At 45.1% G+C, this 27,209-nt stretch overlaps 1 pseudogene; it reads right to left on the bottom strand.

Annotated features, from left to right (window-relative positions):
• Window positions 1-1,157: 1,157 nt before the first annotated feature.
• Window positions 1,158-25,387, bottom strand: LOC141176134 (uncharacterized; annotated as a pseudogene).
• Between the last annotated feature and the right edge of the window lie 1,822 nt (window positions 25,388-27,209).

Genomic DNA, 27,209 nt, shown 5'->3' with positions numbered 1-27,209 from the left:
ATTGTGTCTAGGTGTTAGCCTAGTTTCCAGTCTCCAAGCTCCTGAACATTTTCCTAGATTGTTCTCACCCATCTACGGATTGTTCCTACAACTCCTTTTGCTAACTACAAGAACTTCTGCTACTGCTTGCTCTTCTGCTCGTGCTCCTTTGGCCACTGGTTTCCTGCAGTACTGTGCCGGTATCGTAGCACGCCGTCCAATCAACCTTACTGCATTTGGTGGTATCTGAGCAGAAAATATCGGCCATTGGAAACCAAGCATGCCTGTAACTTCACACAGCCGCCACCATGTGTTACAAAAGATGTGCTGTGTTTGGATCATGAGCCGTTTCAAGCCTTCTCCAAACTTTATTCTTCCCATCTTTTTTATACAGGTTGATATTAGTTTCATCTGTCCAAAGAATGCTTTGCACCTTGTGGTGAACCCTCTGTATTTGCTCTTATGAAGTCTGCTCTTTTATGGTGGACCTAAACACTGAAACACCTTTTTCCTGGAAAGTTTTCTTCACGTAGGTTCATATTGTGAAGGGGCTTTTCTTCACCATTGAAAGGATTCTGCAATCATCCACCACGGTTTCCTTCAGTGGGCGTGCACACCTTTTTGAGTCCCCAAGCTCAGAAGTGAACTTTTTTTTTTGCAAAATATACCATTCTGTTAATTTAGCAACTCCTAATATTTCTGATCATTGGTAGATTTGATCTTTTCTCTTCCATTGAGAGCTCATTTCTGTGTTATGGGTTCACAGCAACAGCTTCCAAATACGAAGCCACACCTGGAATCAGCACAAGACCTTTTACCATCTTAATTGATGATGGATTAATGGGGGAAGAGCCCATACAGCCAGTGAAAGAGCTTTTGAAATAATTGTCCAATTACCTTCGGTTCCTTGAAAAAGATGCAGCCCCATATTAAAGAGCTGTAATTCCTAAACCCTACATCCAATTATGATGTGAACACCCTCAAATTAAAGCGGAGAGTTGGAACTTTAAGGCCAGACTGATTATATAATTTTATCCTAAATATGTTTTGGTAAACCGATAAAATGCCCAAACTCGTATCACTGTCCAAATATTTTCTGGACCCAACTATTTAAAGAAATCAAACCAAAGATGGCCAAAAAATAAGCTATTTGTAATAATGAGAAATGACACAGGGAATAAGTATTTAACTCACTCACTTAAGTTTATTTAATACTTCACACAAAAGCCTTTGCTGGAGATGACAGCTTCAAGATGCCTCCTGTATGGAGAAACTAGTCACATGCATTGCCCAGGTGTGATTTTGGCCCATTATTCCACACTAACACTCTTAAAATCCTGAAGGTCCCATGGGGAATCTTCATCATCCTGGTAGTTGGCAGCAGATTGGCTCTAAATGCCCCAAAGTCGCTGAGGTTCTAATCCCCAGCGAGCCAATGGGATTGTAATATATGATGTTAACTGTTGTTGACCCAATAAAGTCTTATCTGAGTGTGGTCCCCTATCCTGCATTGTCTGAGAAGTGTTATACCAACGGAAAGGAGTACGGCAATCAATAGGATGAACCCTGGCCCATGTGGTCTTTCTAACACTGCTGCATGGACAGTGCATGCACACTCAGCTCTGCTACATACGCACATTTACATACACACAGCTCTGCTACATACAGTGGTGTTCAAAAGTACTGCATAGGTATAGGATAAATTGATTTTTCAAGTTTTAAACGTTTTCTGTCGAATATCTTCGATGCTAATATGACATTATATATGGTTTTGTTCAGAATACAATTTTGCATTCTCTCCCTGTAATATTTTTAGCTTTTGAAGCAGTTTTGCCTGAAATTATTGCTGTTATGTTCTGCTACCAGAGCTAAGGAAAGAGAGGAGATCTGTCCCTACGATAGAACTCAGCTTAATCCCTACGATGTAACAGGGGACCTGATCCTGCGATCAGACCTGCTAAAGTCCTAAGCTAGTCTGTACGGAGACCTATAGATGTGGGGAAGGAATCCCTACAAGTACTAAGGACTGGGAGGAATATGGGACACCTCCTAACAGAAATAGTAGCAGACAGACGAACAAACAAAATATATAGAACATAGAGGTCAGTAGACCAAGCAAACTAACAGAGCAAGACACAGAGCACAGGCTAGCTAGAAAGTAGATATACAATGAAGTCCAGCAAAGCCAGAAGGGCGGAGCAGGCTTAAATAGGCCAACAAGGTCATGTGACCAGCAAAGGAAAAAAAACCTAAGAGCAAGGTTCTAACAATTGCAACAATATGGGAATTGAAAGCACAACTAAATATTGTACAGCTTCAGATCCAAAATTAGCCAATCACAGATGAGGTTCTTGTGACCAATCATAACCTGGATATGGCAGCCAATCACATTCCATTACATTGCATCACATCTGCTGCTTTGTTTGCTTGTTTTATCTGTTGGTCTATCTAGTGAATCATACTGTAGAGCTTTATGATGGGAGCCTTCAGATTTTTGTCAGCGGAGGATCGTGTGCGAGTTGTGGTGCTACATGAAGAGGGTTATACTGGCCCCCAGATCGCAAGGAAGGTCGGCTGTAATCAGAGTACAGTCGTAAGAATTTTGCAGAAACATAAGCAGCTTGGAATTACCCAGGACAGGCCCAGATCTAGTCAGCCCAGAAAGTCAACTAAAAGGGAGGATAGAGTACTGATAAGAACATCCCTTGCCAATCGAAAGCTCACCTCTCCTCAGCTTCTGCGAGAATGGCAAGAAAAGTGCAATATTGAGGTATCAACATCAACTGTTAGGAAGAGATGTTTGGAAGCAGGATTGAGAGGGTACAAGGCCCGAAAGAAGCCATTGATGACAGCCATACAAAGACAAAGGCGAAAACTGTGGGCATTGAAATATTCAAAATGGAGGAAGGAGGAGTGGGAAAAAGTGCTATTTAGTGATGAAAGCACTTTTTTCATTTTAGGAAATGATGGCAAGTCTTATCTGAGAAGGTTTCCACATGATGAGTACAAGCCAGTGTTTGAGCTTCTCTGTGAAACATCCGATGAAAGTAATGGTCTGGGGCTGTATGGCAGCCAATGGTGTTGGAAGGCTTCATATTGTGGAGGGTATGGTAATGCAAAAAAATACATAGACATCCTTAATAAGAAAATGCTGCCTTCTGCTCAACACCTGTTTTCAGGGGATTATATCTTCCAGGATGATAATGCTCCTTGTCACAGAGCTAAGAATGGAAAAATAGAACAAGGTGGCTACTATTGACTGGCCAGCCCAGTCCTCGGACCTCAATCTAATTGAAAATTTGTGGCACAAGGTATCAATAGAGATATCTAAAAAATAGCCAAGGACCAAGAGAGAGTTGATTGAGTCTCTGATACAGGCCTGGAAGCACATCATCACTCGTGAACATCTGCAGAAGCTTGTTCACTCAATGCCACAGAGATGCAAGTTGGTGCTCAAGAGCAAAGTCTGGCCAATAAAGTATTAGAAGCTAAGGCTAAGTGCCCACGTTGCGGAACTGAAGCATATTTTTTACACTTCTCCTTGGCGGGAAAATCGCATGCGGTTTTCCCGCCAGGTAGAAGCGTTTGTGAGGTGTCTTTGCATGCATTTCCGCATGCGGGTTATCAAGCACTTCTCCAAGTGATTTAAGCATCACTTGGAAAAGTGCTTGACAACTTGTTCACACTATATAAATCCATGCAACCGGCATGGATTTATATAGTGTGACCAAGTAATAGTTAAAAAAAAAATCAGAATGGTAAAAAATAAAAAAATAAAGTTTATACTCACCTTCCGATGCATTCTCTGCCCCGTCCGGAGTCTTGAGCGGCTCACGCTGTTGTGTGCAGGACCTGCGGTGAAGTCATTGAGTCATGTGATAGGTCACATGACTCAATGACGTGGCAGGTCCTTCACACAACAGCGCAACGGAGGGAAAACATCAGAAGATAAGTATAAACTTTATTTTATTCTTTTTTTTACAGGTTCTTTGGTACCCAGGTCTGGATGAGAGTCTCCTCTCCTCCAGACTTGGGTACCATCCGCACATTGATTCCGCATGCGGAAACGCAAAATTAATGAACATGCTGTGGATTTTTGACCGCAGTATATACGCTGCGGAAAAATCCGCAGCATGGGCATTGACATTGCGGAATGCCATTGGGGACCATGGGGTGCGGATATACATGCGTTTTACAAGCGTTTACGCTGCGGAAATTCCGCAGCATATACGCTTGTAATACGCAACGTGGGCAGGCAGCCTAAAGATGCAGTCAAAAGGCCCTTTTCAGGACTCTGAATTAAATAAAAAACAATAAATCTTAAAAAGTAAAATTTAAGTCTGTGTGAACTTGCATTGGAAGTTAATGAACTTAGAAACCTGTTCACCATTCTACACACTGTACTGGTGTAGGTATGGTTATGATGGTTATGCTGTAAAAAAAAATTATCAAAAATGCGCATACCATAACAATTTATACACTTGGGACATTCAAAAATGAGTATGGCATACAATGAGGGATTACAAAAACATATATGTTCCACCAGTTTCACTGTAGAGATGCAGAAGTATGAAATATATAGTTTTCTTCATGCCTATGCAGAACTTTTGAACACCACTTGTATGCATATTTATATACACAGAGCTCTGATTCACATTTACATACACACAATACGTATGTACAATTTGTCAATAACATATATAGTTTCTACCCGTCTGGGTTATTTTTGATGGTCAACAAAATACGATTTTCCAGTAATTCATTTCTCACACTCTAGGTATGATAATGTCTTCTCTGTGTGTGGGATTTTTGATCTTTAAAAGGGGCTGTCCACTACTTAGACAACTCCTTCTCATTCCTCATGTTTGGTCCTGTTAAAATAAAAAGTCATACAAACCTCCCATGCCTGCGGCGTTCTAGCGGTGTCAGCACTTGCGTTTCCAGGGATTATATTACGTTGTTACGTCATGTAAGCCCTGTGCCCAATCAGCCCTGGAGTCACTGTCCCCACCTTTGGACACATCGAACAATAACAGAAAGTCAGAAAGCAGCTGTAGCCGTGGCTTCCTGTTGATGTTCAATCTGTCTGAAGGCAGGGACAGTGAAGCTGGCGCTGATTGGGCGCAGGGCTCGGGTGATGTAACAACCTCACAATAGCCCCGGGTACATGAGTGCAGACACGGCTGGAACAGCGATGACACAGAGCGTGAGTATGAGTGTTTTTATTTTAATGAGGCCAAACATGAGGAATGACAAGTGGTTGCCCTAGTAGTGGACAACCCCTTTATGAAGATACAATTTTCAGTTAAATCTTTTCAAACATTCTGAACATGAAAAATGCTTATCCCCTGTGTGAATTCTCTGGGGCTTAATCAAACCTGATTTCTGGTTAAAACATTTCCCACATTCTCAACAGGAAAAAGGCCTCTCTTCTGTGTGGGTTCTCAGGTGCTTAATCAAATGTGATTTCTGGTTAAAACATTTCCCACATTCTGAACATGAAAAAGGCCTCTCTTCTGTGTGGGTTCTCAGGTGCTTAATCAAATCTGATTTCTGGTTAAAACATTTCCCACATTCTGAACATGAAAAAGGCTTCTCCCCTGTGTGGGTTCTCTGGTGGTTATCAAGATTCTGTTTCAGGTTAAAACATTTTCCACATTCTGAACATGAAAAAGGCTTCTCCCCTGTGTGGGTTCTCTGGTGGTTATCAAGATTCTGTTTCAGGTTAAAACATTTCCCACATTCTGAACATGAAAAAGGCTTCTCCCCTGTGTGGGTTCTCTGGTGGTTATCAAGATTCTGTTTCCGGTTAAAACATTTCCCACATTCTGAACATGAAAAAGGTTTCTCCCCTGTGTGGGTTCTCTGGTGGCTACGAAGATGCGATTTCCAGCTAAAACATTTCCCACATTCTGAGCATGAAAAAGGCTTCTCCCCTGTGTGGGTTCTTTTGTGCATAACAACATCTGATTTCCATTTAAAACATTTCCCACATTCTGAACATGAAAAAGGCTTCTCTCCTGTGTGAGTTCTCTGGTGGTTATCAAGATTCTGTTTCCGGTTAAAACATTTCCCACATTCTGAGCATGAAAAAGGCTTCTCCCCTGTGTGAGTTCTCTGGTGGTTATCAAGATGCTGTTTCCATCTGAAACATTTCCCACATTCTGAACATGAAAAAGGCTTCTCCCCTGTGTGGGTTCTCTGATGGCTATCAAGATACGCTTTTCGGTTAAAACATTTCCCACATTCTGAACATGAAAAAGACTTCTTCCCTGTGTGCGTTATTTGGTGCAAAACAAGACTACGTTTATGTCTAAAATATTTTCCACATTCTGAGCAGGAAAAAGGCTTCTCCCCTGTGTGAGTTCTCTGATGACTAAGAAGAGATGATTTCTTCATAAAACATTTCCCACATTCTGAACATGAAAATGAATTCTCCCCTGCGTGAGTTCTCTGGTGTCGAACAAGTTTCGATTTCTGGTTAAAACATTTCCCACACTTGGAACAATAAAATATATTCTCTGCTGTGTGAATGTCTTGATTCTTAAGAAAAAACTTTTGGAGAGGAAAACTATTTCCATATTCTGAACATGAAAATGGATTATTTGCCTTAGGAGCAGTTTGCTTTTTAATGCTTATTTTGTGACTTTGATTTTCCTTAGTAGTCGGTAATGAATCAGAAGACAGGACCTGTTTCAAAGGATCAGATGACAGATCTTTGCTGTGAAGGGATGATGGTGTATCTGGAGTAATGGCATTCACTTCAATTGTATCTTGTGGCATCTCAAGATCATCGGATTTAAAAATTGATGATGTCAGCTGTCCCTCTGATCTCCTGGTACAGTCATCTGCCAAGAATAAAAACAGTTATAATTTTTGAATAAAATATCCTTGAATGTAATATTTGTGAACATTTCTACTTAAACTGTCGGTAACAATTGAAAGTTACGTAGAAAAATTATTATTATTTACCAAGACAATGACAGTTCACAGTCTAATAGAAAACCTCATAGGATGAACCAGTGGAGCGTGGTGTTCAACTGTTTGTTCATTCTGCCTCCAAAATATGGAATAAAAAAAGCCACCAAAAAATGTTATGTAGGCGAAAATAATACCAATAAAAACTTCTACTCATCCTGCAAAAAAAAAAAAGTCCCCACTCAAGTCCATTATCTGTCAGTGGAAAAACAGAGGTTTCCACATTATTAGTGGCTCAAAAGGCTCTTAAAAAGAAACATGGCTTCCATAAACCAATCCAGCAATATCCGCACTCCCAAAAACAAATGCCCCCCTTGCTTCTGACCCTTGCAGTGTGCCAAACCACATTTAGCATCCATGAATTTGGCATTACTATAGTGAGAAGAACACAGTTAATTTATGGTGTGTGTCTCCTGGAGCACAATATGGGCACTATGTGTTGGGTAATAAAATGGCCAATGTGCAATTTTCACTCTCCAAAATCCACTGCGTGCTAATTTCCGGAAAGTGTCTGTGGAGTCAAAATAGTCACTAGTCCTATAGATTCATTCATTGAGGGTTATAATTTCCAAAATGGAGTCACTTTATGGGGATTTCTAATGTTCTGGTTTTCTGCCATTTTGTCATATTAGGGCTTCTGCAAATGGTGAATCCCATCTCCTCTGGGATCTTCTCCTGTCACCAGGAGCCGCCTTATTCATTCTGCGGGTGGCATTGGTGATGGAGATGTTGGAACCAGAAGCTCTGGGCGCACAGGCCCTGTCCAGCCATTAAGATTAGGGTGCTTGGGACCTGTAGTACCATCCAGTCTGGCAGTATGAGTGTGTGCAATCCAGCTGAAGTCACACTACTAAAGCTCAGAGTATATTGCCAGAAGCTGCCTGATACAGCCTTGTTCTCCTCTGGTTCAGTCCTCTGTACTCAGCACCCGGCTTGTGTGTTTGGTTCCTGATATGGCTTTGGCCCATTTACTGACTATTAGTGATGAGCGAGCATGCTTGTCACTACTCGTTACTTACCCGAGCATCACAGTGCTCGAAATGCTCAGTACTCAGCGAGTATTTTTTTTTCTTAAAATTTCGGGAGCGAGCTCGAGTGCCGGCCTCACATGTTTGGCACTTTTTAGGCAGCCAATTAACATGTAGGGATCGCCTGCCAGTCACTGTAATGCCGTAGCCATGTTGGTAGTGACATTACAGTGAATTGCTGGCCGCATAGCATCATCAGGTCTATATAAGACCAGGGACCCTGCCCTCATCACAGTCTACCCCGGAAATAGGCAGAGTAGGGAGAGCTGCGGCTGAGCGAGGGAGAGAATTCTAGCTTCTTTTAGGCAGGGATTCCACACTAGTTGTATTTATTTCATCTGAACCAACAGCCCTTGTAAGGGCTCATTCTGATGTATATTAATACTGCTGTTAGCAGGTTAGGCAGAGTTTGTGGAGAGATAGTGCACTACAGGTTAGGCTTCATTGCATGTTCTTTCTGCTGCTGTAACTCATATCAATAGCCCTAGTTCTCAGGGATAATAATATTCCTTTTTGCTCTTAATCCTGCTAATTTTTGTGAAAAGCAATATACTACACTATTTTTACTGCTCCATTTGTTTGTTAACAGTATACAGCCACACTTAGTTGATTTGACTAGCATTGCTATGTAGTGCAAGCATTGAAAAAGTCCATCTGTGGTGGTCAGATTTTACTGCGTAATGATCCTGAAATTTTTTGTAATCTGCGAAATATTATACTCCATTTAAAATGTGACAGTTGTGTGTTGAAAACATACATCCTGACTTGGCCGCTAACCAATAGCATATTGCTATTGCAGTAAAACTTGCTCATCTGAAGTGGTCAGATTTTTACTGCATTAATAATCGTGAAATTTTGTTGAAGCTGCCAAATACACTGTGTTCCAAATTATTATGCAAATAATATTTTTTCAGATTTTCCCAAATTACCTATATGAATTGCAGTCATTGTAATTTTCCAGTCAAATAACTATTAGAGTACAATTGAAAGGTTTTTGTACAAACTGCCTATGATAACAGTATATTTTTTAAAAAATAAAACACTCAAACTGCACTCAAAATGCATGTTCCAAATTATTATGCACAGCAGAGTTTTCAACGTTTTCATTTTAATAAAGAACAAAAAAATGGTCATTTTTGAAATTATAAGCATTAGCAGGTTATTACAAACTGAAATCAAACAGTTTTCACCTCAAAACTTTATTCTAGGTGATGTTACATTTGCACATAGGACCCCTTGTTCGAAAGGAGCTTCTGAACTCTCTCGTCCATTGAATTTGTCAGGTTTTGGATGGTTTCTGCTTTAATTGTTTTGCACGAGGACAGAATACCCTCCCAGAGCTGTTGCTTAGATGTGAACTGCCTCCCGCCATCATAGACACTCCTTTTGATGAAGCTCCAGAGGTTCTCAATGGGGTTGAGGTCAGGGGAGCATGGGTGCCACACCATAAGTTTGTCCCCTTTTACGCCTATAGCAGCCAGAGATGCAGATGTGTTATGTGCAGCATGAGACGGGGCAAGGGGAAACTGTGCCTGCTGAAGTAGCACAACAAACACCCACATCATGTCGACCTAGCGTCCTGTCCCACTTTGTGGAACAACACTCTTGAAGCCAGACCAGTGTGAAAAGGTTGTTGGGTTGATAGCAGACAATGCTTCCAGTCAGTTTTCAGCACCACCCTGTCTTCCACACGGTCCAGTCTCAGTAGTCTTGAGTCTGGACCACATAATCCTCACCCTGAGCCTCCTTCCTCTCACCATGCCGAGCGCCCGGAGACAAGTGATCTCACACTTAGACACTCCGAAGGGCTGTTTATATTTCCATTTATAGTTTCTGTCCTCTTGCCCTGTTCGCTTCAAGCAGGATATGAGGAGATCACACTTAGCGATACCCAAATATTTGTAAGTCAGTAGGAAGACAAGGGTGTGGACGGGGAAGACGAGATGGTGGACGATGAGGTTACTTACCCAATCTGGGAAGGTGACAAGCAGAGCAAAGACAGCAGCGCAGAGAAGGTGGGATCCATAGTACCGCAACAGGCAGGAAGAGGTAGTGACGTGACCATAGAGACAAGGCGGGCAACTGTTCCCCAGAACACCAGCACGAGGGAAGTTGCCAGTCCAAGGGTTAGGTCTTCCTGAGTCTGGCGCTTTTTTAAAAACTGTCCAGTTAACCCAAAAAAGGCTATTTGCAACATATACTGTGCCAGCATCAGCAGGGGCAGCACAACTACTAGCCTGACCACCACCAGCATGCTCAGGCACACGATAGCAAAGCACTCAACTAGCTGGGCCAAACGCCAGGACCAGAAACAGTGTCTGTGGGCGACACCACTGCCTCTTCACCTGTTGTATGTGCATGCCAATCCCCTGTCCATGATGCAGGCGAAGATGCCTCCCACTCTCCACCTGTCGTAGCAACCACATTCACGTCCTTGTCCCAGCGCAGCGTTCAGTTGTCCCTTGGAACACAAGCGGAAATACGCAGCCACCTGCACACCCACAGGCCACAATACTAAACGGCCACATTTCCAGACTGCTCGCACTGGAAATATTGCATTTTAGGCTTGTGGAGAAGGAAGCTTTCTGCAACCTCATGGCCGCAGCTGTACCTAGGTACTCAGTCCCCAGCAGCCACTATTTCTCCCGATGTACCATCCCTGCCTTACACAAGCACTTGTCCCTTAACATTACCCGTGCCCTCACAATGCAGTTACTAGGAAGGTCCACCTAACCACAGACATGTGGACAAGTGCTTGTGGCCAGGGATGCAACATTTCCCTGACGGCACAATGGGTGAATATTGTGCAAGCCGGGACGGAACATGTGCTACCGATGCCGAGGATTGCGGGCCCTGGTTCAATCAGGGTTGCCCCCACCTTGTACAGCAGTTCCTGCACCTCCTTCGCCTCTTCATCCTCCATATCTCTGAAACATCAATAATATGAAGCTAGAAACTTCAGCACTGCCTTGGCCAAGCAGCAACAGGCTCTGCAGAAGCTAATCTGCTTAGGTGACAAACTGCACACCCCTGCAGAGTTGTTGAAAGCTGTAACAGAGCAGACAGATCTGTGGCTCTCACCGCTGAACCTACAACCAAGCATGGTCGTGTGTAACAATGGCTGGAACCTGCAAGTGGCTCTGAAGCTTGGCAACCGAGCACATGTACCATGCCTGACCCACGTGCTCAACTTAGTGGTTCAGCGGTTTCTCAAAACCTACCATGATCTGCCTGAGCTGCTTGTGAAAGTACACTGCGTGTGCCCATTTCCGCAAGTCAGCTACAGCTTCCGCCGCCCTGGCTGTGCTTCAGCAGCCTTTGTAACTTCCAGCTCACTGATTGTTGTACAATGTTACCATGCGTTGGAACTCAACGTTGCATATGTTAACAAGGCCTTGTGAGCAGCAGTGGCCAGTTGTTGAGTACCAGCTCCAACACGCCCGTCAATATTCTGGTCAGTCTCCGCACATAAGAGCTGATGAGTGGACATGGATGTCTGACATCTGTGCAGTTCTCCAAACCTTTGAGGACTCCACCAAGATAGTGAGCGGTGGTGACGCCATAATCAACGTCACCCTCCCGCTTCTCTGCCTACTGAAACGCTCGCTGCTCACAATTAAAGAGGAGGTTTTGCAGGCGCAGCAAGTTGAGATGGGCAAGAAACTATACAGGGTGATGCTACACAGCCCAGCCTTGTATCATCTTTTCAACGTGGATTGGGTGCGAATGAGGAACACAGGCAGGTTTCCTGCGCTACAGACGGTACAACCTGCACCACCTTCATCCCGTCTGTTCACCGTGGCTGAAGAGGAGGAGGACAAAAGAGGAGTATGAGGAGGAGATGATGGACAATCATCCATCTTGGTGGGGACAGGGAAGTCTTGGCTCTTCGCAGTCTGGCACATATGGCTGAGTTTATGTTCTGCTGCCTTTCCCGTGACCCTCGCGTTGTACACATTTTAGGCAACAGTAATTACTGGTTGGTCACCCTTCTAGATCCATGCTACATGGAGAACTTTCTATCTCTCCTTCAAGTGGCAGCGAGGTCTAATAAAATGTTGCAGTACCAGAAGGCCCTAGTTGAAGAATATAAAAAATTCCCATCTGACAACTTAGATGGTAGAGGTCACAGTTCATTGGACAACCAATGAGTACAGGGAGACAGACACACAAAGCCATATGCAGTAGAAGCAGGGGAACACTCTCAAAGGTCTGGGACAGTTTTCTCAGACCCTCCCAGTGCCCAGGCCCTGATACACGGGGTAGTCTGACAATGAGGGAAAAGTTTTAGAAGATACTGAAGGAGTATCTTGCTGACTGTACCACCGTCCTTGGTGATTCCTCTGTGCCTTACAACTATCAGGTATCCAAGTTAGACTCGTGGCATGAACTGTCTCACTACAGCTTGGAGGTCCTGGCCTGCCCTGCCTCTAGCGTTTTGTCAGAGCGGGTTTTTAGTGCGCCGGGGGTATTATAACTGATAGGTGCGCCCACTTGTCAACTAAAAATGCTGACAGGCTGACTAATATCAAAATAAACAAGGCCTGGATTGGCCCAGACTTCTCAACACCACCGGATGACAGCAACAGAACATAAACTCAAATCCATTTTTTTCTGGTCTATTCCCATGCAAATCTTCACACCCAGATAGGTGTGAAGATTTCTTCTTTTTATGTTGTCCTATTCCTTCTTCTCATCCTACACCACAATATCAACAGGGTGATCATCATGCAACACCCCCATTAATTATTTTAAAGGTATTTAGGACGCCCGCATGAATAATTTTTAGAGACCTACTTCTAACATTCTTTACAATATACATGTATACTCCTGCTGGAAATGAGTGTTCATTTTCGTTGCATACACTGTCTATAACTTGATTGCATTCTTCAAAAAACTCACTGACAGATGTGTTTTTTAATGTAACCTACACTCAGAAAGTCAACAAAGCAGGCAGAGTTGCGTGCGTTCCTTCACAGTTTGGTGCTGCCATATCCCAAAAAAATACTCTGGGGGCGGGTTAAAATCTATTTTATATTCTGCAATATTACCTCTCTTATCTGTAATTTGTGTACGAGTGAGCTATAGCACTAGGAATAGCGTATTACAGGTTATCTAGTCAGGGATTATAGCCTTATACTCCGTGCTGCTGCAAGCAAAAAAGAAAAAAAAATCTATGCTATTCCTTATTAATACCACTGTTAGCTACATTTAGTATATTAGTATAGGGATAGGTGCTAGGTGGTAGCATCTGCTGGAAAGGACTGTTCATTCTGGTCAAATACATCTTTCCACAGTTCATAACTTAATTAATTTCTTCCATTCACTCATTGACCAATTCAAAATTTTTACGGTGATCTGTACTCAGAAATTCATCAAAGTTCACAGAAATTTATCATGGTTGACAGAAATTCATAACTTGGGGTCCTTGTCCTGCTGAAAGACCCATGACCTAGGATGCCAATCCAACTTTCTGACACTGGGCACTACATTGCTACCCAAAATCCTTTGGGAATATTCAGATTTCATGATGCCTTACACACAGTCAAGGCATTCAGTGCCAGAGGAAGCAAAACAACCCCTAAATATCTTTGACCCTCCACTATAATTGACTGTAAGTTCTGTGTTCTTTTATTTTTAGGCCTCATTCCATTTACAGTAAACAGCTGAATGATATGTTTTACCAAAAAGCTCTATCTTGGTCTCATCTGTCCACAAGATGCCTACTGGCCCTGTAAAAATAGTGGAGGCCACTTGCTGGCACTCTATAAATTGTGAGGGCCGCCTGCTGGACCTCCAAGTTGCAAACTTTACATAATATATACAAAAAAGAAAATTTGACCACCTCAGATGGATACGTTATATTGCAGAAGCAATATATGGCCATGCAAGTTTCAAACTTTACCGTATTAAAGAAGTTGTCCACTAATTTTACATTTATACCCCATCCGTAGGATAGGGCATCAATGTCTGATTGACCTGGGTCCCGCACCCGGCAACCCCGCCAATCAGCTGCTATTGGTGCCAGTGGCTTCCGTCGGCCGGAAGCGCTTACTTGCGGAGCTTGGCCGTCTAGCTTTAGTGGCCGCCGCAGGGTACTCTAACAATAGTAAGGGCCGCCTGATGGCGCTTTATAAATAGTGAGGCCTGAAAAAAAAATGGGACTTACAGAGTCTCTCTTTCATGAATGAAACAGATGTATCTGATCATGTCTTACACACCACATGGCCAGATAAGGTAGTAAAATGTTAAAATTACATTTACCGGTGAATGTATTTTTCACCGTTGAAAGCAATGTGAACGTGCAAAAACACTAAGTGTGAACATAGCCCAAGGTGTGGAGGAGTATTTTTTCTGTTATTTATTTTGCATTATATAGAAGTCATTATCCTGGAAAGAATGTTTCTTAAAAATTGTTTCCAGGAAAATCCATTTTATCTTCGTTTTTGTATTTTTTATTGTCAGCCCGTAAAAGTGGCATACTACTCTGGTAACATTGTTCACAGCAGCGACCTGGGATTCAGAGATGATTCCAGGGGTCTTCCCCATGCTGTTTCCACTGTTTTCATAGATCTGAACAATTTTTAGACTCCCTCCAGCCCTACGGAGGATATGGGGGGGGTTGGGGAAGGAACCGCCGGAAAATTGCTCGAGTAACAAATAACCAAGCATCACTACTGACTACTCTTTTGTCTTCTGATTTTGTATTTTCTCTGCCCTCCTGGTTCTAACCCGGCTACCTGACTATTCTTCATATCTCACTCCACAGAACAACAGGTCACACCAAGGCCCAAGCCTAGGTGTCTCTGTGTAAGTCCAGATTCATGTAGATGGGTTAAAGAAGTTAAAGGTTGATGGGGAAAACTGTGACTATAGACAATAACACATCACATTTTCTACTGAAAAGATTAGGCTGAACAGTCTTAGGCTGTGTGCCCACGATGCGTTTTTTAAAGCATTTCCGCAGTGGCAAAAACGCTGCAGAAACGCTTAAAAAACGCTTGGTAGAAGGCCTGCCATGTTCCCCAATGATAATCCGCATGTGCTGTGCACATGCTGCGGAAATTTCCGCTGCAGGTTATCATTGCGGAAAAAACCGCAGCACTACCAATTATTTTGCGGAAGCGCTGCGTTTTCGCCGCCATTGACTTGCATTGGAACGCATGGAATCCGCATCACTGCATCTGTACATGCGGAATCCAAGCGTTTCAATGTGCGGATGGTACCCGGGTCTGGAGAAGAGGAGACTCTCCTCCGGACCCAGGTACCATAGTACCTGTAAAAAAAGAATAAAATAAAAAATAAATATTATACTTACCTTCTGACGGCTCCCGGTCTCCTTGTCTTCGCTTGTCGCCAGATCGCGGTGGACTGAAGGACCTGCGCTGACGTCATTTAGTCATGCGACGGCAGGTCCTTCAGTGTTGTGTACCGCAAGCTGCCGGCAAGCCAGGACAGAACGAAGCAAGACTCCAGGGGCCATCAGAAGGTAAGTATAGATTTATTTTTTTATTTTTTGACATTCTTTGGGGTGGTTTGCATGGATTTATATAGTGTGACCAAGTTGTCAAGCACTTTCCAAGTGATGCTAAAATAGCTTGGAAAGCACTTGTCAACCACTTGTCAACCGGCATGCGGAACTGCATGTGAAGAAAGCTTCACATCTGCATGTCCCTGGCAGGAAAAAAGCATGTACAATCCGCATGTACAATCCGCATGTACAATCCGCATGCGTTTTTTCTGCCAGGGAGATGCAGAAATGCTCAGGAAAAAATCCGGAACATTTCTGCATCGTGGGCACATAGCCTTAATCAGTAAAAAAAAATGAGAAGATTAACTAGTGGAGAAACCTCTCTGGAGTAAACAGATTACCAACAGCCACAAACTCTAAATTATCGTAAAATCCAATATTTTCTGTCAGATGAGCTTCAAGAAGAAATATTAGACAGTTAAAGAGAACTTTTTATAATAGTGCAGAGATGAGGCGTCTTATATTTGAATATCTGGCATTTGGAAGAGGTAATGAGACCTCTTTTTAAAGAGACCAGGGAGTTACTGAGTAACATAAGTGAGGCCGGCCGATCCCACCACAATCATACAAAATGAAAATCTGTAAACAAATAGACATAGAATAAAAAATGTTACATCCCCAACAACAATACAGTTATATGAAAAAGTTTGGGCACCCCTATTAATCTTAAGCTTAATGTTTTATAAAAATTGGTGTTTTTGCAACAGCCATTTCAGTTTGATATATGTAATAACTGTTGGACACAGTAATGTTTCTGCCTTGAAATGAGGTTTATTGTACTAACAGAAAATGTGCAATCTGCATTCAAACAAAATTTGACAGGTGCATAAGTATGGGCACCTTTATCATTTTCTTGTTTTAAATACTCCTACCTACTTTTTACTGACTTACTAAAGCACTTTTTTTGGTTTTGTAACCTCATTGAGCTTTGAACTTCATAGCCAGGTGTATGCAATCATGAGAAAAGCTACTTAAAGTGGCCACTTGCAAGTTGTTCTCCTGTTTGAATCTCCTCTGAAGAGTGGCATCATGGGCTCCTCAAAACAACTGTCAAATGATCTGAAAACAAAGATTATTCAACATAGTTGTTCAGGGGAAGGATACAAAAAGCTGTCTCGGAGATTTAACCTGTCAGTTTCCACTGTGAGGAACATAGTAAGGAAATGGAAGAACACAGGGACAGTTCTTGTTAAGGCCAGAAGTGGCAGGCCAAGAAAAACATCAGAAAGGCAGAGAAGAAGAATGGTGAGATCAGTCAAGGACAATCCTCAGACCACCTCCAGAGAGCTGCAGCATCAACTTGCTGCAGATGGTGTCACTGTGCATCGGTCAACTATACAACGCACTTTGCACAAGGAGAAGCTGTATGGGAGAGTGATGCGAAGAAGCCGTTTCTGCAAGCACACCACAAACAGAGTCGGCTAAGGTATGCAAAAGCACATTTGGAGAAGCCAATTTCTTTTTGGAAGAAGGTCCTGTGGACTGATGAAACCAAGATTGAGTTGTTTGGTCATACAAAAAGGCGTTATGCATGGCGGCAAAAAAACACAGCATTCCAAAAAAAACACTTGCTACCCACAGTAAAATTTGGTGGAGGTTCCATCATGCTTTGGGGCTGTGTGGCCAATGCCGGCACCGGGAATCTTGTTAAAGTTGAGGGACGCATGGATTCCACTCAGTATCAGCAGATTCTTGACAATAATGTTCAAGAATCAGTGATAAAGTTGAAGTTACGCAGGGGATGGATCTTTCAGCAAGACAATGATCCAAAACACCACTCCAAATCTACTCAGGCATTCATGCAGAGGAACAATTACAATGTTCTGGAATGGCCATCCCAGTACCCAGACCTGAATATCATTGAACATCTGTGGGATCATTTGAAGAGGGCTGTCCATGCTCGGCGACCATCAAACTTAACTGAACTGGAATTGTTTTGTAAAGAGGAATGGTCAAAAATACCTTCATCCAGGATCCAGGAACTCATTAAAAGCTACAGGAAGCGACTAGAGGCTGTTATTTTTGCAAAAGGAGGATCTACTAAACATTAATGTCACTTTTCTGGTGAGGTGCCCATACTTATGCACCTGTCAAATTTTGTTTGAATGCAGATTGCACATTTTCTGTTAGTACAATAAACCTCATTTCAAGGCAGAAACATTACTGTGTCCAACAGTTATTACATATATCAAACTGAAATAGCTGTTGCAAAAACACCAATTTTTATAAAACATTAAGCTTAAGATTAATAGGGGTGCCCAAACTTTTTCATATAACTATATATGTATGAGGGGAGAACTTCAACACTAAACTGGAGTCACACTCATTTATGATGGACCATTGGAGCAACTATGACTCCTGAGCAGAAGAGTAGAGAAAGTATTAATGCCCCCATTTCAGGAGAGATTGTGCAGTAATCTGAATTCCTTAGGACTGATAACATAATGGAATTGATGATGTGGAGTGAATCCATGAAACCAGGGCTCGAGCCAACACATCTCCTGCAGGCGTGAATAAATGTATATTACAGCCATCAGCCACTCACAGCTTAGAGATATATCATGGCAAAGGTGTAATGTTTTCTGTTCAGTTTATCACAATCCTGTTTGAAGTTAGTTGGTTTTAAAAGAAATTGAAAAGTCAGGATAAAGGGAAACTCTGTTGTTATTGGACAGAAATTCACACTTGGCCCTCACTGCACATTTAATGTTGTCGATCATAAAAGTGAAGTTTGGCCAGAAAGACTGGACCTGGTCTTGTAGGGACCATATGAGCACATTCAGCAGCACAGAAGGGAGAGAAGGTAGATTCATCCAATAAGATATCAGGGATCTAGGAAGCCAACAGCATCATTACCCTCCGCTTTCTTTTACAGGTCCATCATAATATTTTTCTTCAAGTGATTTTCTAACTTCTCAGCACATTCTACATAATGTGAAAAAGTCACTGGTAAAGTACTGGAGGAGAGATGTGTAGCACTGAGATTGTTAGCTCCAGTAATTAAACATAGGAAAAAGGTTCCAGCACACGAGGGGGTAAATCAGCCATCTTTAGTGCTAGAATGATTGAACACCTGTAGAGAGGGAGGAGGTCATAGGATAAAATTCACAGCCTTTAGAGTATTTGTGTGGTGGGCCTGGAGGTAACAGCCGCACTTTAAATAGAAACTGTTCCTGTGTCTGCCTCTTTAAGAAGCTGAGTGAGTCGATCACAATACGCTGACATTTGGCTTTGTAGTTTACAGATCTGGGCAGGTAATGGTCAAAGTCTCCTAATGACAGTGGGTAGGTGGATCCTCCAGGTTGTAAGTTCTATAGAAAAGGGCTTTTAATGCCCAAAGTCATTTGGACAGTTTTGGGTGGAGGAGAATGTTGTGGTCTAGAGGGAAATGGTGATCACACGATTGTGATACGGCCGGTCTACACCACCGATAAAGCAGCCACAGCTGGTGACTGAGAAGAATCTGTGACTTCTCGGCATTTAGTGGTCACTACTCACCTGGGTGGTCATATGTAGGAATCTCCTCTTTACACCACTCATCACCCCTCATATATGTCTCTGTAGTATTAATATGGGTCAGATCTTCACCCTGAAACAAATATTGTAAAAGTCAGACAGATGGAGAGGTCACATCTATGATCAGCTCTAATCCTGCCATCTCCACCGTTCTCATTACACAAGTATAAAACATATAATACTGGTGGATAAAACAAGACTGAACACAAGACCTTCACAGCCGTCTACACATCATAGGGGAGATCTCATGACACCTTCTCTCCATCTACCTGATGATCCTGAGGAACATTGGGGTCTTCTTGTTTACAGTCCTGTGGAAGAAGAGGACGGGGACATCTCTCTGGTGTTGTCCTCTTGCTGGACAGATCTGGAAGGAAACACATACAGGGACTGAATTCATTCTTTACATACAGATAATTATAGGCCGTGTGTATTTAGTCCTGTCTATTACCTGGTGATGTGAGGGGCTGGGGAACCTCCATCATGACGTCCTTGTACAGATATTTGCGTCCTTCTAAATACTCCCACTCTTCCATGGAGAAATAGACAGCGACATCCTGACACCTTATTGGAACCTGACACATACAATGATACCGTCACCCCCCCGATCCCTTCATAGTGTTACTGTATAATGTCCCAGCATTCCCAGCAGTGTCACCTCTCCAGTCAGCAGCTCAATCATCTTGTAGGTGAGTTCTAGGATCTTCTGGTCATTGATGTCCTCATGTATCAGGGGATGAGGTGGAGGCCTTGTGATTGGGCTCAGGGGTCTTTCCCATCCCTCAGACACAGGGTCCTGACAGTGCTCACTAGAGGTCTTCTTCACTACTGAGTAATCCTGGTTATGGAGAGACACATTAATAAATCTCACTCCAGACATTTCCAGAGTCCTCACCTCTCCAGTTCTGTCCATCTGTTATTCCCATAGATAAGAATGATGTAATGTGACGTCATCAGAATCTCTCACCTCTCCAGTAAGACGGAAGAGGATCTCCAGGGTGAGGTGTAATATCCTCTCCGCCATCTTGTGTCTGTCCGTATCCATCTTTGATGGGTAAATCAGGAAAATTTTCTTATATAGGAGATCTTCACTGAGAGGATCTGATATTGTAGGGACCTGAATGAGAAGATGATGAGCCGATGTAACATCATAAAAATCCTGTGTATTAATACAATTACTGGAGATAATAAGGGAAACATATCAGGAGATAGAAGGTGTAGATGTTGTATTCTCTAGTCTTATATGGACATCTCCTCCATACTCCCAATCACTGGCTGTGTTACTCACTGCGTCAGCAGCTGATTGGCTGTAATAATCACAAGTTCGTTGGGGCTGACCAGGAAATACAGAGATTGGCGGGGACCCTAACAGCTATGGTATTTTTATTATTTTACAACATTCAGTTATTTTCATTGACTTCTACTAATAAAACCTATATATTTTAGGCCACAGACAACAAGCAGTTTCTTCCTTGGAGTCTGCAGCTGAACACCTTTCTCATAGACTCATCTTCCATAAAGCTAATTCTCATCTCATTTACCTACACTGGAATTATATTATGCTGTGTGTGGGGGGGATGGCGGTACTGTGGGAACATTACACTGTGTGGGGGCATCATATATACTGCATAAGAGCAAACAAAAAACCGAAGAAAGATGATCTAGAGGCCGTATTGTAAAACTACAATAATCCTTATTAGTATCAATAATGAATCACAGGGCATGGAAGTGAACAGGGCACAGTGCAAATGGCTAAGCACAAAGACGCGCAGCAAGGAAGATACATAGTAAGAGCAATAAGTTAAAGCGGATAATTTATATATATGTGTACACCCCCTACATATCCAGGAATCAATACATATAAGAATGAACAAGTATAAATCTGTCTTAGTATGATATGTCACTCTTTAGGGTAGTGTGGAACCACTTCAGTATGTGCAAGGCTATATGTACCCACATACTGGCCAATCATTATAGGGTAAATTGATTGTAAGGCAAATTGATATTGCAATTTACCCTATAATGATCACCACAGGTAGTCTCACATGCAAACCCAGGGGATGGGTTCCACCTGAGAAAATATCTCCACTAAAGGCCCCGTCACACTAGGCGACGCTGCAACGATCCCGACAACGATACGACCTGTCAGGGATCGTTGCTGCGTCGCTATGTGGTCGCTGGTGAGCTGTCAAACAGGCAGGCTCACCAATGATCAGGGGAGCAGCGACATCGTGGAAAGAATCTTTCCACGATGTCCTGCTCCTGGTTACCAGCCTGCTGAAGCAGGAACAGGCTGGTAACTATGGTAAACATCGGGTTACTAGGGGCACACGCGCACCTAGTAACCCATTGTTTATCATGGTTACCACTCTGCTACAGTGAGCGGGAGGTTACCGCTCACTTTAGCAGGCTCGTAACCATGATAAACAGCGGGTTACTAGGTGCGCGTGTGCCCCTAGTAACCCGATGTTTATCATGGTTACCAGCCTGATCGCTGCTCCCGCTGGTCACAAACAGCGATGTGTGCTGACCAGCGGGAGGGCAACGACCGAAAAAAGGTCCAGGACATTCTGCAGCGATCAGTGACCTCACAGCAGGGGCCTGATCGCTGCAAAGTGTCACACATAGTGACATCGCTGGTGAGGTCGCTGTTGCGTCACCAAAACCGTGACACAGCAGCGATCTCGCTAGCGATCTCGCTATGTGAGACGGGGGCTTAAGGCACAATTAGCTGTGGGAGGGAGGGGTGTGCTCTTCAGCCGATTCAGGGGGCTGAACCCTGTGCAGGAGAAAGGGAAGATTCATTGCTAGTCGGACTGAGAACTGGGTGGTATCACGGGCTGTGGCCGTGATATCCATCATCCGAAGGAGGATATGCTGTGACTGCCAATATACAGGCGGGAGATACAAAAGGCTGTGGGCCAACCAAAAGTTGGGGGACAGTGGGTATCACCTGGTACGGGACAGTGGAACTACTGATCCCAGGATGGAAACTCGAGAACTAAGAGAATTGCCAGTTGGACATTTACCTGGAATTGCAGTTCACCGTGGTCGGAAGGAATAAAACTACTTGCATCGATAACCAGCCTAGGTGATTATTAAAATCCACAACCGCACATCTTTACAGAAACTAATAAAGAATATTGTGGTTTTACAATACGGCCTCTAGATCGTCTTTCTTCGGTTTTTTGTTTGTTATGTTTATAGAGATTGGCCATGATATTTAGTCCTAATAAATGGTAGGAGTCTATTATTGTATTATTGTGATTGATATATGATAAATATTGCTCTCCCTACTAATAATCCTATGAATTTCATCTATTATACTGCATAAGGGGCATAATGGGGGCATTACACTGTGTGGGGGCATCATACATCCTGCATAAGGGGCATAATGGGGGCATTACACCGCGTGGGGACATCATACATACTGCATAAGGGGCATAATGGGGGCATTACACCGAGTGGGGACATCATACATACTGCATAAGAGGCATAATGGGGGCATTACACTGTGGGGGCATCATACATACTGCATAAGGGGCATAATGGGGGCATTACACTGTGTGGGGGCATCATACATACTGCATAAGGGGCATAATGGGGCATTACACTGTGTGGGGGCATCATACATACTGCATAAGGGGCATAATGGGGGCATTACACTGTGTGGGGGCATCATACATACTGCATAAGGGGCATAATGGGGGCATTACACTGTGTGGGGGCATCAAACATACTGTATAGGGGGCATTACACTGTGTGGGAGCATCATACATACTGCATAAGGGGCATAATGGGGACATTACACTGTGTGGGGGCATCATACATACTGCATAAGGGGGATAATGGGGACATTACACTGTGTGGGGGCATCATACATACTGCATAAGGGGCATAATGGGGTCATTACACTGCGTGGGGACATCATACATACTGCATAAGGGGCATAATGGGGCATTACACTGTGTGGGGGCATCATACATACTGCATAAGGGGCATAATGGGGGCATTACACTGTGTGGGGGCATCATACATACTGCATAAGGGGCATAATGGGGGCATTACACTGTGTGGTGGCATCATACATACAGCATAAGGGGCATAATGGGGGCATTACACTGCATGGGGATATCATACATACTGCATAAGGGGCATAATGGGGACATTACACTGTGTGGGGACATCATACATACTGCATAAGGGGCATAATGGGGACATTACACTGTGTGGGGGCATCATACATACTGCATAAGGGGCATAATGGGGGCATCACACTGTGTGGGGGCATCATACATACTGCATAAGGGGCATAATGGGGGCATTACACTGTGTGGTGGCATCATACATACAGCATAAGGGGCATAATGGGGGCATTACACTGCGTGGGGATATCATACATACTGCATAAGGGGCATAATGGGGACATTACACTGTGTGAGGGCATCATACATAATGCATAAGGGGCATAATGGGGTCATTACACTGCGTGGGGACATCATACATCCTGCATAAGGGGCATAATTGGGCATTACACTGTGTGGGGGCATCATACATACTGCATAAGGGGCATAATGGGGGCATCACACTGTGTGGGGGCATCATACATACTGCATAAGGGGCATAATGGGGGCATTTCACTGTGTGGGGGCATCATACCTACTGTATAAGGGGCATAATGGGGGCATCATACATCCTGTATAAGGGGCATTACACTGTGTGGGGGACTCATACATACTGTATAAGGGGCATAATGGGGGCATTACACTGTGTGGGGCATCATACATCCTGTATAAGGGGCATAATGGGGGCATTACACTGTGTGTGGGACTCATACATACTGTATAAGGGGCATAATGGGGGCATTACACTGTGTGTGGGACTCATACATACTGTATAAGGGGCATAATGGGGGCATTACACTGTGGGGGCATCATACATCCTGTATAAGGGGCATAATGGGGGCATTACACTGTGTGGGGGACTCATACATACTGTATAAGGGGCATAATGGGGGCATTACACTGTGTAGGGCATCATACATCCTGTATAAGGGGCATAATGGGGGCATCATACATCCTGCATAAGGGGCATAATGGGGGCATTACACTGTGTGGGGGCATCATACATCCTGCATAACGGGCATAATGGGGGCATTACACTGTGTGGGGGCATCATACATCCTGCATAAGGGGCATAATGGGGGCATCACACTGTGTGGGGGCATCATACATACTGCATAAGGGGCATAATGGGGGCATTACACTGTGTGGTGGCATCATACATCCTGCATAAGGGGCATAATGGGGGCATTACACTGTGTGGGGGCATCATACATACTGCATAAGGGGCATAATGGGGACATCACACTGTGTGGGGGGCATCATAAATCCTGCATAAGGGGCATAATGGGGGCATTACACTGTGTGGGGGCATCATACATCCTGCATAAGGGGCATAATGGGGGCATTACACTGTGTGGGGGCATCATACATCCTGCATAAGGGGCATAATGGGGGCATCACACTGTGTGGGGGCATCATACATACTGCATAAGGGGCATAATGGGGGCATTACACTGTGTGGGGGCATCATACATACTGCATAAGGGGCATCACACATCCTGCATAAGGGGCATAATGGGGGCATTACACTGTGTGGGGGCATCATACATACTGCATAAGGGGCATAATGGGGGCATTACACTGTGTGGGGGCATCATACATCCTGCATAAAGAGCATAATGGGGGCATTACACTGTGTGGGGGCATCATACATCCTGCATAAGGGGCATAATGGGGGCATTACACTGTGTGCGAGCATCATACATCCTGCATAAGGGGCATAATGGGGGCATTACACTGTGGGGGGCATCATACATCCTGCATAAGGGGCATAATGGGGGCATTACACTGTGTGGGGCATCATACATCCTGCATAAGGGGCATAATGGGGGCATTACACTGTGTGCGGGCATCATACATCCTGCATAAGGGGCATAATGGGGGCATTACACTGTGTGGGGGGCATCATACATCCTGCATAAGGGGCATAATGGGGGCATTACACTGTGGGGGCAGTAAAGGGGTCCTGTACTATGAGAACAATACGTTTCCTCCCTTCCTGTCTCCATAGTTGGGTCGTATGTATCTATTACAGGAAACAGAACAAAAACCTTATGATTCGTATAAAGGGGCAACACAAGACCCCAAAAGAGTCTCCGTGCTGAAGGGGTTAATGCCCCCTGCGCCCAGTAATGGGGTCTCCACATACCTCCACCTGCAGAGCCGCCACCACATATATGGCTGCTCTGTGCGCACAGGAGCTGTGATGAGGTCACAGGAGGGGAGGAGTCAGGGGTCACATGATCAGGGGCCTCAGTGGATGCAGGACTCTGCTGTGCTGGTTGTCATGGTGCTGGATGAGCTGAAGTTTATGTGTGGGGTCAGGAGGGGTTTACAGTGTGGATGTAGCAGAGCCGCGTGTGTACGAGGTGTACGGAGCGGAGCCGCGTGTGTACAAGGTGTACGGAGCAGAGCCGCGTGTGTACGAGGAGTACGGAGCAGAGCCGCGTGTGTACGAGGTGTACGGAGCAGAGCCGTGTGTGTACGAGGTGTACGGAGCAGAGCCGCGCGTGTACGAGGCGTACGGAGCAGAGCCGCGTGTACGAGGTGTACGGAGCAGAGCCGTGTGTGTACGAGGTGTACGGAGCAGAGCCGCGTGTGTACGAGGTGTACGGAGCAGAGCCGCGCGTGTACGAGGCGTACGGAGCAGAGCCGCGTGTACGAGGTGTACGGAGCAGAGCCGTGTGTGTACGAGGTGTACGGAGCAGAGCCGCGTGTGTACGAGGTGTACGGAGCGGAGCCGCGTGTACGAGGTGTACGGAGCGGAGCCGCGTGTGTACGAGGTGTACGGAGCAGAGCCGCGTGTGTACGAGGTGTACGGAGCGGAGCCGCGTGTGTACGAGGTGTACGGAGCAGAGCCGCGCGTGTACGAGGCGTACGGAGCGGAGCCGCGCGTGTACGAGGCGTACGGAGCGGAGCCGCGCGTGTACGAGGCGTACGGAGCGGAGCCGCGCGTGTACGAGGTGTACGGAGCGGAGCCGCGTGTGTACGAGGTGTACGGAGCGGAGCCGCGTGTGTACGAGGTGTACGGAGCGGAGCCGCGTGTGTACGAGGTGTACGGAGCGGAGCCGCGTGTGTACGAGGTGTACGGAGCGGAGCCGCGTGTGTACGAGGTGTACGGAGCGGAGCCGCGTGTGTACGAGGTGTACAGAGCAGAGCCGCGTGTACGAGGTGTACGGAGCAGAGCCGCGTGTGTACGAGGTGTACGGAGCGGAGCCGCGTGTACGAGGTGTACGGAGCGGAGCCGCGTGTGTACGAGGTGTACGGAGCGGAGCCGCGTGTGTACGAGGTGTACGGAGCGGAGCCGCGTGTGTACGAGGTGTACGGAGCGGAGCCGCGTGTGTACGAGGTGTACGGAGCGGAGCCGCGTGTGTACGAGGTGTACGGAGCGGAGCCGCGTGTGTACGAGGTGTACGGAGCGGAGCCGCGTGTGTACGAGGTGTACGGAGCGGAGCCGCGTGTGTACGAGGTGTACGGAGCGGAGCCGCGTGTGTACGAGGTGTACGGAGCGGAGCCGCGTGTGTACGAGGTGTACAGAGCAGAGCCGCGTGTACGAGGTGTACGGAGCAGAGCCGCGTGTGTACGAGGTGTACGGAGCAGAGCCGCGTGTACGAGGTGTACGGAGCAGAGCCGCGTGTGTACGAGGTGTACGGAGCAGAGCCGCGTGTGTACGAGGTGTACGGAGCGGAGCCGTGCGCGTACGAGGTGTACGGAGCGGAGCCGCGCATGTACGAGGTGTACGGAGCAGAGCCGCGTATGTACGAGGTGTACGGAGCAGAGACGCGTGTGTACGAGGTGTACGGAGCAGAGCCGTGTGTGTACAAGGTGTACGGAGCAGAGCCGCGTGTGTACAAGGTGTACGGAGCGCAGCCTCGTGTGTACGAGGTGTACGGAGCGGCCCCGTGTGTACGAGGTGTACGGAGCGGCCCCGCATGTGTACTAGGTGTACGGAGCAGAGCCATGTGTGTACGAGGTGTACGGAGCAGAGCCGCGTGTGTAAGAGGTGTACGGAGCGGAGCCATGTGTGTACGAGGTGTACGGAGCGGAGCCGCG

Source organism: Phyllobates terribilis, unplaced genomic scaffold, assembly GCF_046119375.1.
Source record: "Phyllobates terribilis strain yellow unplaced genomic scaffold, ASM4611937v1 Scaffold_17__1_contigs__length_24005725, whole genome shotgun sequence".
NCBI lineage: Eukaryota > Metazoa > Chordata > Amphibia > Anura > Dendrobatidae > Phyllobates > Phyllobates terribilis.
This window is presented reverse-complemented; position numbering and strand designations above follow the sequence as displayed.